Source organism: Rhinatrema bivittatum, chromosome 1 (genome assembly GCF_901001135.1).
Source record: "Rhinatrema bivittatum chromosome 1, aRhiBiv1.1, whole genome shotgun sequence".
In the NCBI taxonomy this organism is placed as follows: Eukaryota; Metazoa; Chordata; class Amphibia; order Gymnophiona; family Rhinatrematidae; genus Rhinatrema; species Rhinatrema bivittatum.
Window position 1 is genome coordinate 61835624 of NC_042615.1, and position 12233 is coordinate 61847856.

Consider the following 12233-nt stretch of genomic DNA (forward strand, 5'->3'; position numbering starts at 1 on the left):
GGGGTGGCCACTATTTCCTGCACTGCATTCCCACTGAGCCTATGCCTCTGGCACTGGTTCACAGCACAGCCCACCTGCATCCTGCTGGTCAGTCTCCACTAGAGCTGCTGCCCGCCCTGCTTTGGCCAGCTGCCACCAGTGTGCTATTATGAAGAGGTAGGCGTGCATAGTGTTCTGGCTGGTCCGGATGTCACTGGTGAAGTGCTACTCTCTGCTTTGGCCAGCTGTGACTGCATGTGATTACAGCACTTATTATACAGGGTGGGAGAATCTGTTTACTTAATGTAGTCCTAGAAGACATCTTGTAAATGGAGGCTAAAAGGTGCAGCAAATGCTTAAAGCCCAGGTACTACACTCTGCAGGGGCTGGTTGCTCAGGGCAATCATTTCCCCAAAGCACCTTGTCATCACTTTTGATGCTTCCTGACTCTCTGGGACAGTACTACAGAACACCAAACCATCTGTTCTATGGGAGCTTGCCACTGCTGACAAGTGGCTGGGGGCTACTGGCTTTGCCACCTGACTGTGGATGGGGCTGTGGGGTTAGCTTGAGAAAAGGTCTTCCTCTTTTCAAACATTTTGCTTCTCTTCCTGCTTTGAATGACAGAAGGTCCTTAAGCTAGTACTGGTGCCCTCCCCTGATGCCAATGCTAGTGTGTGGTGTTTTTCTATGTGATGCTGTATAACAGCATTTGTAAGATGCTCCAGTACCTTCCCTCAACCAATGGCCTTATAACAGTGAATGCACTGAACCAAACACAGGTTCTCTCTTCAAATAAAGTACCTCCACACCATCAATATCTTCCACTATCTACTCATTGTCTCTTGGATCCTTACAAGGTCCCGCTGTTGGCACGGAGGTTGAGGGCAATCCAGGAGGTAAAAAGCTATGAGTATCACTCATGCTCTGTAACTGCACTTCCTGGGAATACACTCAGCCCTGTCCGTATCATCTGCCTCCTCCACCTCAGCACTGGAATTTCAGATGGTATCAACTGAAGGCCACAAATTTTCTTCAGCTACTAGCTATTTAATATCCTCTGATTCAGGAAATCCAAGATACAATTCTTTATTGGAATCAGTTTTTGCAAATACTGCATTGAATGCCTGAGAAGCAGTAATTGGGGAGGAGCAAGGTGCTGGTTTTGGGTGCTGCACTTCTGTTGCCAGCCTTCAATGGCTCTGCTGCCTTTTGTCCCTATTCCAAAGCAAGAAAGAGAGGAACAGGCAGTGGTGTCACATGCTCTGCCAACTTTGGCTTCTTATGGTGGGAGCCTGCCACTTTGGGGTATCTCCTGATATAAAAATTATTTTTTTTAGCTGACGGGCAGGATTCCCTTTTTCTTCACTGCTACTACTGCTTGTGCTTCTGCCTGGCTAGGTTGTTTCTGCCCCTGCCATTCTTTCCAGTCATGGCTGGTGCAAGGGTATTAGGCACCCTAAGCGTACCTTCTGCCCTGCGCCACCCCCCCGGTCTCTGCGGCATGACATAGGGCACTGAGACCACGTGAGGTGTCTCTGCCAGCCCCACCCATGCCTGTCACGAGATGAGCTCGTGCACTCTCCCACTCCTCTGCGTAGAGAAAGCCAAAGCAAGATGGTGAGAGGCGGTGCGAGCCGGAGTCCAGCCTGAGGGAGCTGCTGCAGGTGAGGTGAGGGGGTGGGGACCAGGTTACTGCACAGCTGGCGAGCTGTCAGTACCTGCAAGGGAGAGAGAAGTGCTGGCTGGTGCCCAGGGAGGAGAAAGGGAGGGGATGCTCATGTGCTCACCCCTCACAGTTGTCATTCAGTGCATGGGCATCCGCAGTGGAGAGCCCATGGAGCGTGAGCCAGGGCCTTCCTGCTGAGGCTGGAGCTGGCCCGGCACATGTCGAGGCTCTCAGCGAGGGCTGGAGGGCACCTTTTCAGGGATCAGCTGGGAATCCACATGGCTGCTCTTCAGCACCAGCCCTGCTTCCTGTCATCTTTCCTTGCAGTGACATGATGGAATTGGGGTATTTTTATGTCACAATATAATTTATTAATGTACTGTAATGTGTTCACCAATATTACTAAAATACTGTCACTGACAACGTGGTTAACAGCCTACAGTCTACTGCTTAGCAAGCAGAGTTAGAAAGCATGGTAGTAACACACACTGTCTTCTGTCTAGCTAGGCTTGTAGGGTTACACAGTACAATAGTATGCCCAGTAATTCTCACAGTGTGTGCAAAAACGTCTCACACACATTGTGTATGTGCTGACTCATTTTGCATGCACACAAGGTTGGGAGAAGAAGCAGACAAAGATCAGGCTCCTGTCACTGCAGTCTGTGTTTGGCGGTAATAGTTGCAAATTGCAAGACTTCAGAGTGAGACAGAGATACTTTCACTCACTACCCCATAAACAGATAGAATTGCAGTGCCTCTGTCTGTCTCTCTCTCACACAGTTAGAGGAGCATTGAAGAAATAAGACCTTTGCCAAAAATAGAGCGAGTCTGTGTGTGTGTGAGGTGAGAATGCAAGCCTGGAGGGTGAGAGAGAGAGCATATGTGAGGGTGCATGGGTGTGGGCACCAGAGGGAGGGAGCCTATGTGAGGAGATTGTGAAGGAGTGTGTATATGAGTGAAAGACTGGGAGCTGGTGAGCATGAAAAAGGGATCGTGTGTATGTGAGGGTGCTTGTTTGTGAGAGAGGGAACCTGTGTGAGGGTGTGTGTATGTGTAAGAAAGAAAGCCTGTGTGAGGGAGAGCAGTACTCATTTTTAAATGTTTAGGAACTGAGGCTCTGGCACAAAACTCTGCAGCTAACTCAACCAAAGATTCATCCTGTCACACTAGAAGAACATGGTCCATAAATCCTTTGTTGTTAACTTTAATTACAGGCTTTTTGTCCATATTCACCACAGTTTGATGAATATTAGAGTATATGGGTATTTATTGTAAGCATATTAGGAGATGGTGAACTGGTTTCTCTTTTTTTTACATTTCCCCATTAATAAAACTGAATTTACTTTATTTATTTATATATTTATTTATTTAAAGTCTTTTATATACCGAAGTATAGCAATCTGCCTTCACTCCGGTTTACAGTATAGCAACTTGATACAGACAAAGAACAATATAAATGGGTAACCATTTGATACAGACAACGAACAAAATAAATGGGTATCATGATAACTAGACGTAACGGAAACATCGAAGAAAATTTAGGCTAAACATGTCTATTTATAAATATTGCCTAATCGGGGTATAAACGAGTGCTGATGCATAAATTCTATGAAAAACAGGGTAACGTCAGTGAGTCTTTTGTGTGTGTGTTTGATGTATGCTTAGCCAACATCATCTGTGAAGGTCTGTCTGGAAATCCATGTTTGGAGTTCCTTTTTGAAGGATTTTATGTCTCTGAGTGAACTTAGGTAGTCAGGTAGGGAATTCCATGCTTTTGGTCCCGCAATGGAGAAGGCTCTGTTCCTAGTGTTGGAGTGTTTAGCTGATGGAAGAGAGGGTATGGCTAGGAGCAGTTTGCTTGAGGTTCTTGTCGTGCGTTGCGGTTTGTGTGTTTGGAGCATGTTATCTAGGATGGTGTTATCTGGTCTGTAAATCGCGTTGTGTAGGATTGTTAAGGTTTTGAACTTTATTCTTTGTTCGACCGGTAGCCAGTGAAGGCTCTTCAGAACAGGGGTTATGTGTTCTGACTTTTTTGCCAGTTAAAACTCTGGCAGCAGCGTTCTGTAACAATTGGAGTGGTTTTATGGTAGATTTGGGAAGTCCAATTAGTAGTGAGTTACAGTAATCGAGGCTGGTAAAGATGAGAGATTGCAGGACAGATTGCAGTTTGATTGCTTTTTTGGAGTACTGTACTTCCTAGTTTGTTGGTTTATTTAATTATATTCTGCTTTTTGACACTTCAAAGCAGATTGCATAAATGGTTCATTATTGGAAGTGCAGATTATATAAATGTAACCCTCTCTTGGTTTGAGGTCCCTAATACAAGGGTCACACAGACCCAGGGCCACACTCAATATCCTGGACCTCTCATTCTTCTTAACTTCTCTGCAGTAATCCATCACTGGGAAGCAGGGAGTCCAACCAGCGGAGAGGAGAGCAAGCCTTCAGCGCCCTAGGCTCTTGGGGGTGGGTATCCTCTTTTGCCACTCCACCACTCTCCCAATGGTACTCACACTTGCAAATCTTAGCAGTTCAGAAGGCTGGTTCTCCAGTTGGAAGAAAGCAGGCAGAGACTTGGTGTGGTGTTCAAACAAAAATATTCCACTGCAACTTAAAAAAATAGAATCCAGGCAAGAATGGCTAAAATCATCATAAGAAAAAGCAAAAAAAAAAAGACAGCTTCAAGTGCTACAGTCTCTATCCATGGTCAGCCGCTGAAGCCATATTCAAACTCCTTCCAAAGAGAAAACCTCCTTTCTCCATAAACGGCAGGGAGATGGTGGTGGAAAATATCTCCCTCCAAGCAAAAGGAAAAAAAAAAAACCCTTCTCAACAAACAGCTCTTCCAAAAATCAGTTCTCTCTCTGAGAATCCATCCACCCCACTGTCACTGGGCAGAGGACAATGCAGTACCCTGGTCCCAATGACTCAGCTTTAGCTGGGCAAGGAGCCCAGGAACCAACATCTAATCACCTCAGACAGGGGTTTTGGCTCTTCTGAGGTGAAGGTGGTCAGGAAAAATGGCCTCCTCTTTTAAAAGGCTAAAAATATTCTTCTTCTTCTCTACTCTTCTCTCCAACCAGACAGTCCTTCTTCCAGGTCTGTGAGAGGGCATTGGCAAGCGAGGCAAAGTCCCAAACTCCTCTGTGGCAGACCATGGGGCCTAAATTTGAGGGAACCACCGACTCTCCTTTCCGAAAAGCAAACCACCCCCTAGCAAAATCCACATTCAAACAGGCTTTTAGCCAGTGGCATAGAACAAATTTTTTGGCTGGGCCCAAAGTTAACATAGGTGGGCACTAGGCATATAGGTCTGAGCCATGTAGTTATACTATTATTGATAAATAATATTTTATTTGTTTTATATACCGTCACTCAGGGGGGAACCATCACAACGGTTTACATGATAAATTTAGAGTTAAACAAGGAAGCATGATATACAAACTAGGTTACAATAAATTACAAAATACATAATAACAAAAGAATAAAATTGGAATTAAAATGATTTAAAGAACTAGAAGAGTAATAAATGCAATTTGGCTACCCTTTATACTAACATTACCACATGACTCAAAAAGTCTTTTTCTTAATCGCATAGACATTTAACAGATTATCTTTAATGTACTTGAACAAGGACTTGATAAGATCTTTAATGTATTTTTATTTAAGAACTCCATTGGTGCAGGGAGGGAGAAATGGAATGGAGGAATGGTTTTGGGAGGAGGGATGGGAGTTAAATGGACTAGGAAGAGAAAAATGAACATAAGAGTTTTACAAAAAATATGCTGTATGTATTAATATATATACTTTATAATGTTCATTATTTTATGCTTTTTAAAAAATAAAAACAGATTTACCATAAATATCATAGTAGCAGGTCAAGGAGGAAACAAAGTTGCTATGTAGTTAGGCTGAATCCTCGTACGCCTTCATAAATAGCCAGATCTTTAAACCTGATCAAAATAGTTTTATGTCAGCCTGTAAACGCAATGATAAAGGTAGAAGATTCCAGATCTTGGGGCTGGCGAGGGATATGGCTCTTGCTCTTGCTCTAACATCACATAGATGGGCAGAGTTCACCTAATAACAGATTTTAAATAGTCTGCTTCAGCTGTGGTACTTTTAGTATTTAAACTCAATGACTCTTATCACTTCTTCCTAGGCTTAGTGGTAGTGTGTGTGTGAGTGTTAGTTGGCAATTAACTATCATTGAAAAATAAACACAAACATCATACTGTTATGTAAATATAGGCCTCACTTCAGAGGCCTATATTAAGCGTTAACATGCTAAAACACATTATTAGTGAATAGGTCTCACTGAAAATAATGGGGCCTGCACTAGATAGAGCGTGTTAACATTTAACACACTTTCTGAATAAGGGCTATAGTATTTGCTGTGAATTTTACCTGTTAGTGCCCCCAGGGGTATAAAAATATCTGAAAACTCTTGAAAGGGGTACAATAGTTATGAAAGGTTGAGAACCATTTCCCTAGAAATCACACTATCCTATTAGCAGGTGCAGCTTCGAAAACAGAACAGACTGAACTGCTAATCAGAAATAGGGATGTGCATTCGTCTAGGACGAATTAGGCAATTTCAACGAAATTACCTAATTCGTTCTGGTTCGCGGAGCCCGAATCCCAAACAAGTTTTTCCCGAAATTTCAGGAAAAACTTGTTTTCGGGTTTAGTGCACACTAATGGGGTTAGGGCGCACTAACTCCCCATTAGTGCACACTAAACCGAAATTATGGTCCCCCCGAATTTAAAAGGTGCAAACCGCGGGAAATACTAAATTTCCCACAGTGGGCCGAAAATAAAGCCCAAACCAAAAGGTTCGGGCTTCGCACATCTCTAATCAGAAACACCTTGAGTGCCCATGCAAAACACAGATCCTCAAATGCAGAATAAGCGACCACAAATATTAAGGTACAAACAAAAGCTGAAATGGAAACCCCAAGAAGCAAGACTGCCTGCAGTACAACACCAGAGGTGGGGGGGGGGGGAAAGCATTTCCCCCAGTATTGTGCAAAATACCAAGATATCAGCAATGCCCATTTCCCAAAACAGACAGAAAAATGAAAAACTTCCCACAGAAGAATGAGCAGGCTATACCCCTGGGAGAACATAATATTCACTTATATACCCCCTTCCTCACACCAAAGCAGACCCAAGGCAGTTTACAACAAGAATATAGTGCAATAGTAAGCATAAGATATGCCTACAAAATGCCATCTTTATTCCAAAAGTGCATCCATCCCAAAAGAAAACAAAACAGGAAAACAGCAGTGCTAGCACAAAATTGTTCTTATCCTGCCATTAGGCCAAAAACAATCTTACTAGAAACCATATGAACAAGCACCAAACCTGGGAGCTATTCTTCCTATTTATCTCTTTAACCTGTAACTTAATTGTCCTGTTATCACTATTGTGTAAAATTTTCACAAATATTACTTTCATTTTAAACATTTTATATATAACTTTGGCAACCCATGTACAAACTGTCATGTCAGCCAAGTTTCCTGAATCAAAATCTCTCTCAAGCCTCAACCTTTGTCCCCAGCAGTCTCAATGTCCCTCCTCCACATGATCAGAGAGCGAGAGACAACCCAGTGAGGAGGACCAGGGTTATTGATTGAGACACCTCAGGGGCAGACAAGGGCATGAGGCTGAACGTTTCATCCCCTATATACCCTCCCATCCCAAACAGTCTCACTTTCACACCCTAGTCTCCCATCCTATCCCCAGCAGTTTCTCCCCCCACCCCCAGATGCCCATCACCAACAGTCTCACTCTCACCCACCCATCTCCAACCCCTTCTCTCCCCACCAGCCTCCATATCTGTCCCCAGCAGTCTCAGCTTCCTCATCCCCAGACTTCCCTTCATCGTCAGCAGTCTCACTATACTCTCCCCCAGATCTCTCTTCTTCCCAGCAGTCACAGTCTCACACTCACCCTTCCCCTACTTTCCCCCAGCAGTCTCACGCTCTCCTCCCCCTTCACCCCCAGCAGTCTCACACTCCCTCTCACCTCCTTCATCCCCAGCAGTCTCACACTCTCCTCCCCCTTCACCCCAGCAGGTCTCACACTCCCCCTCCCCCACTTCACCCCAGCAGTCTCACACTCCCCCTCGCCCACTTCACCCCCAGCAGCCTCACACTCCCCCTCCTCCCACTTCATCCCCAGCAGCCTCACACTCCTCCTCACCTCCTTCATCCCCAGCAGTCTCACACTCTCCTCCCCCTTCACCCCCAGCACTCACACTCCCCCTCACCTCCTTCATCCCCAGCAGTCTCACACTCTCCTCCCCCTTCACCCCCAGCAGTCTCACACTCCCCCTCACCTCCTTCATCCCCAGCAGTCTCACACTCTCCTCCCCCTTCACCCCAGCAGTCTCACACTCCCCCTCCCCCACTTCACCCCAGCAGTCTCACACTCCCCCTCCCCCCACTTCACCCCCAGCAGCCTCACACTCCCCCTCCTCCCACTTCATCCCCAGCAGCCTCACACTCCCCCTCACCTCCTTCATCCCCAGCAGCCTCACACTCCCCTCCTCCCATTTCATCCCCAGCAGCCTCACACTCCCCTCCTCCCACTTCATCCCCAGCAGTCTCCCCTTCCCCCACTTCACCCCAGCAGTCTCACACTCCCCCTCCATCCCCAGCAGTCTCACCCTTCCCCCTCCCCCTTCATCCCCAGCAGTCTCACTCACCCTCCATCCCCAGCAGTCTCCCACTCACCCTCCCCCCACTTCATCCCCAGCAGTCTCACATTCACAGGGGAAGACAGTGTAAGCTGCGGCCAATGATTGGATGTGCTGGCAAGGACACTGTTCGGTCTCTGGCCATTTCAGGGCCAGTGATTTCCTCTCCCTGCCATTTCTTTTTGCTAGCAGTGGCTTTTATTAATTTTGTGTGCATTTCTGCTTCTCCTCAGATTGATGACTGGGTCAATTTCTAATTTTGGGAACCACGGAAGACCTGGGGGTGTGGTTCCCCGTAATTCTCACCAGTCTGGGCAGCTGCTGTTGATCTTCTTTCCTGCCGCAAACTCTGGCTGATGCTGTTCTTTCCTGCTTACCTCTGCAGACTCCTCTTATCCTTTGGGGGTCCTGCCGCTGCTGAAATTCTCCCCTATGCCACAGACTCCTATCTTTCGCAGTGAAGTGCAGCAAGAAACCAACTGCAGTTGACCCTGCCATGATGCTGCGGGCTGACTATGGCCACTCCCTGGCTCCTTCTCATTGGGCCCTGGGCGGCAGCTGGCCAGTTCCTATTGGCCCCAAACCAAAACTTTCCTATATCTAGAAAATAATTGGGTGGGCTAAGGCTACACCCATAGCTACACAACTGCTTTGAGCCTGCTCAACTCAAGTTTATATAGGAAAGCAGTGACAAATCCCAAAACCAAGGAGAAGATTACAAAATGCAAAAAGACTACTGACAGATGTAAAAAGGGGAAAATGTTTAGTAATGGGGTGAAACTACCATTATATAAATATAATGCTGAAAATCAGTTTTTCTCCAGCTAACGTAGACTTAGTATTATCAAAATGTTATAAATATAGCAGAAATAGCGCCCGTATTAAAAAAGGAGTGGTTAGGAAAACACCTGATCTTTTGCAGCGCAAAGGTAATTTGCATCATTCCCAAAATGTTATTACGTTGCATGATGCGTCAATGTATCGTGCATCATTTTACACAGTGTGCGTAGAATTATACATGGCACATTAATTTTTTTGTTTATATATATCGACTTCCTGCAGCTGCCTTTTTGAGGGTGTGTCAGGTGTTGGAGAGAGGAGAGGAGAGTTGTAGAGTGAATTAATGGGAGTAGGAGAGTAGGAGTTTATAGATTTCAATTTCCTGAGTGTATTGTCTTGTCTTTTGTTGACATCTGTTTCCCTTTACCTTGGACTTTTATCTTCTTTGTGTGAGTGAAAGTTTTTGTCAGTTTGTCCTGTTTGTCTGTCTATGTTTGTGTCAGGAGGAGGAGTGGTACCGTGTTTCCCCAAAAATAAGACAGTGTCTTATATTAATTTTTGCTACCAAAGATGCACTAGGCCTTATTTTCAGGGGATGTCTTATTTTTCCATGAAGAAGAATTCACATATATTGTTGAACAAAAAAATGAACATTTATCATATTCTGAATAGTTGTCTGGTTATGCTGGTTTGTGATGACAACTAACTGTGAATCCTGCAGGGTAAAAAAATCACAGCTGCATGCTCTGGTGTTCTGTGCGACGGGCATGCTCCCAAATAAAAACTTTGCTAGGTCTTACTTTCGGGGGAGGTCTTATATTTAGCAATTCAGCAAAACCTCTACTAGGTCTTATTTTCGGTGGATGTCTTATTTTCGGGGAAACAGGGTATAAAGAGTGGTGGTGTGGAGAAGGAGTGGTAATGAGGAGGAGTGAGGAATGGAGAGGATGGAGCATGAGAGGCGTGTGGAGAGAGGGGAGGACAGGCATCAGGAGAAGAGGAGGGAGGACGAGGGCAGGAGTGCTAGAGGAGGAGTAGGAGTAGGGACAAGAGAGAAGGGATAGGAGGAGGCGGGAAGGGGATAGGCTGGCGAGTACAGAGGGAGGAGGATGGCAGGCTAGGGACAGACAGAGAAGGGAGGGGAGCAGGAAGTGGAAGTTAGAGTGAGGAAAGGTTCACCTCTCCGGACGCGGAAGTGGCACCCCATTATGGCAGACACACAGCAGGGCATGGTCACCTAAGGGCTTTGAAGTTCAATGTCGAGGACAATGACATGATCATGCCGGGGTCCTTGAGAACTATACCATGCTCTTCAGCAACCATGCAGCCAAGACATTGAGGGCAGCCATGGGTCAGATCTGGCATACTATCGCTCAGTATCCCGGTGCAGTGGAGTGAAAAGGAGTGTGGAGCAGGTGGCCCACCAGTACCGGGACTTCAAGGCACAACTCAAAAACAAGGTGGCAAGCTGCAATAAATATCTGCGGCAGTCCAGAGGAGACGCCCCTTGCCCCACTGTCATGAAACCAATGGAGAAGCGCCTCATTGAACAGCTGGGACTGGATGTCTTCAAGGGAATGGATGAGCGGCTGGACACCACACAGCCAGAGCCGGTAAGTTCACCTCATCTGTAAATGTCAAGGCTGCTACAGATGTCCACATCATTTGGCATAAAATGCTCACATTGATTGATGCAGAGTGTACATCTTATGCCTAATGGTACATGTGTACTTCTTTGCATTGGTACTTATGTTTTCTTCTTTATTTCAACAGCTCTAGCCTGGGAATCCATGGGACCCAGCTGTCAAGACCCAGGGACCAGCAACACAGCCCCACATTTCCATGCCCCCTTACAACTGGATGCACAGACATAGGTCAGCGAGGAGGAAAAGCAGCAGCCTAAAAAACAACAGCTGCAGATGCAGTAAACCCTCTCAATGCAAGCCTCAACATATTAGGCTTCACGGACAATCCCAACCTGCAGTGGGAGCCAGTTGAGCCATCACAACCTACCTCCAGCCTGCCATGTCACCAGCAGGAGGCAGCAGGCATTGAGCAGGAGCAGCCCACCAGCCCCATTATGCCATATTTGGAGGCCAAAACTGCAGCTCCTACCACAGCCAGCACAGCACCAGCACCAACAGAGACCTCTATGCATGAGCAGCTGGACCGCCAGAAAGGAGTCATGGTGAACACCTCTACCCACATAAGAGCAGAGTTAGTGTGCTTGAGAGGGGCTGTCAACACTCAGACCCAGGCCCTGCACGATTAGACAGCAGCCCACATACTAACTTTAACCACTGTATCAACATCCATCAGCAACCTGATCAGTGTGTTCACATAAAATATCCAAAGAATGCCTGAGCCTCCACTTGTACCTTCCTCTGCACACTAGGAATCCACACCACCCCCAGAGTCTGTGCCCAGAGAGCCAACCCAGGGATAGGCTTCCTAAAGACATGCCACCCCCAACCGGAAAGCCAAGCCACAGAAAAGGGCCCTGAGACCTCAGTAGTGGTGTCAGAAAATACGTTATTAGTTTGTGTTTTATTAATAATGACCTATATTCAGTGTAGTCAGTAATCAATAGGCCATAAGAGAAACATGAGCATTAATTCCCATATGCCTTTTCTCTCTAAAACCTCAGCACTGCTCAAAGAAGCCTTCCTTGGAAGCCCTCCAACCCCCCTTCCCAGACCTTGAAAGGAACAGCTTTGAAGCTAATTCCTTATCTATACTGGAAGAGGACCGTTCAAGGTTTGAATTTTATGGCCTTATGCAGCCTCAACCATTTGGTTTCTCAGGCATGTAAAAAAGTTCTCTTCCTTTAATTAAATGCACCTGGAATTTCCCCGGATAGGAAGGAATACGTAATCTCTTATCTCTGAACTGTTAGAAGAAAGAAAAAAAAACAGTAAGAGTGTTTTTTGCCTGGCACTGCCTCCATGAAAGGAATTCAGGCAGTTTCTTTTTATTAAGCAGGAAACCTCCCAATTCTTCTTATCCTGACTGTAAGAGGAAAAACAATTTTAATGAATTTGCTGAAATCTTCCAAGGTTTCAGACCATTTTCTACAAAGGCTAATTATTGAGTTATTGAAAG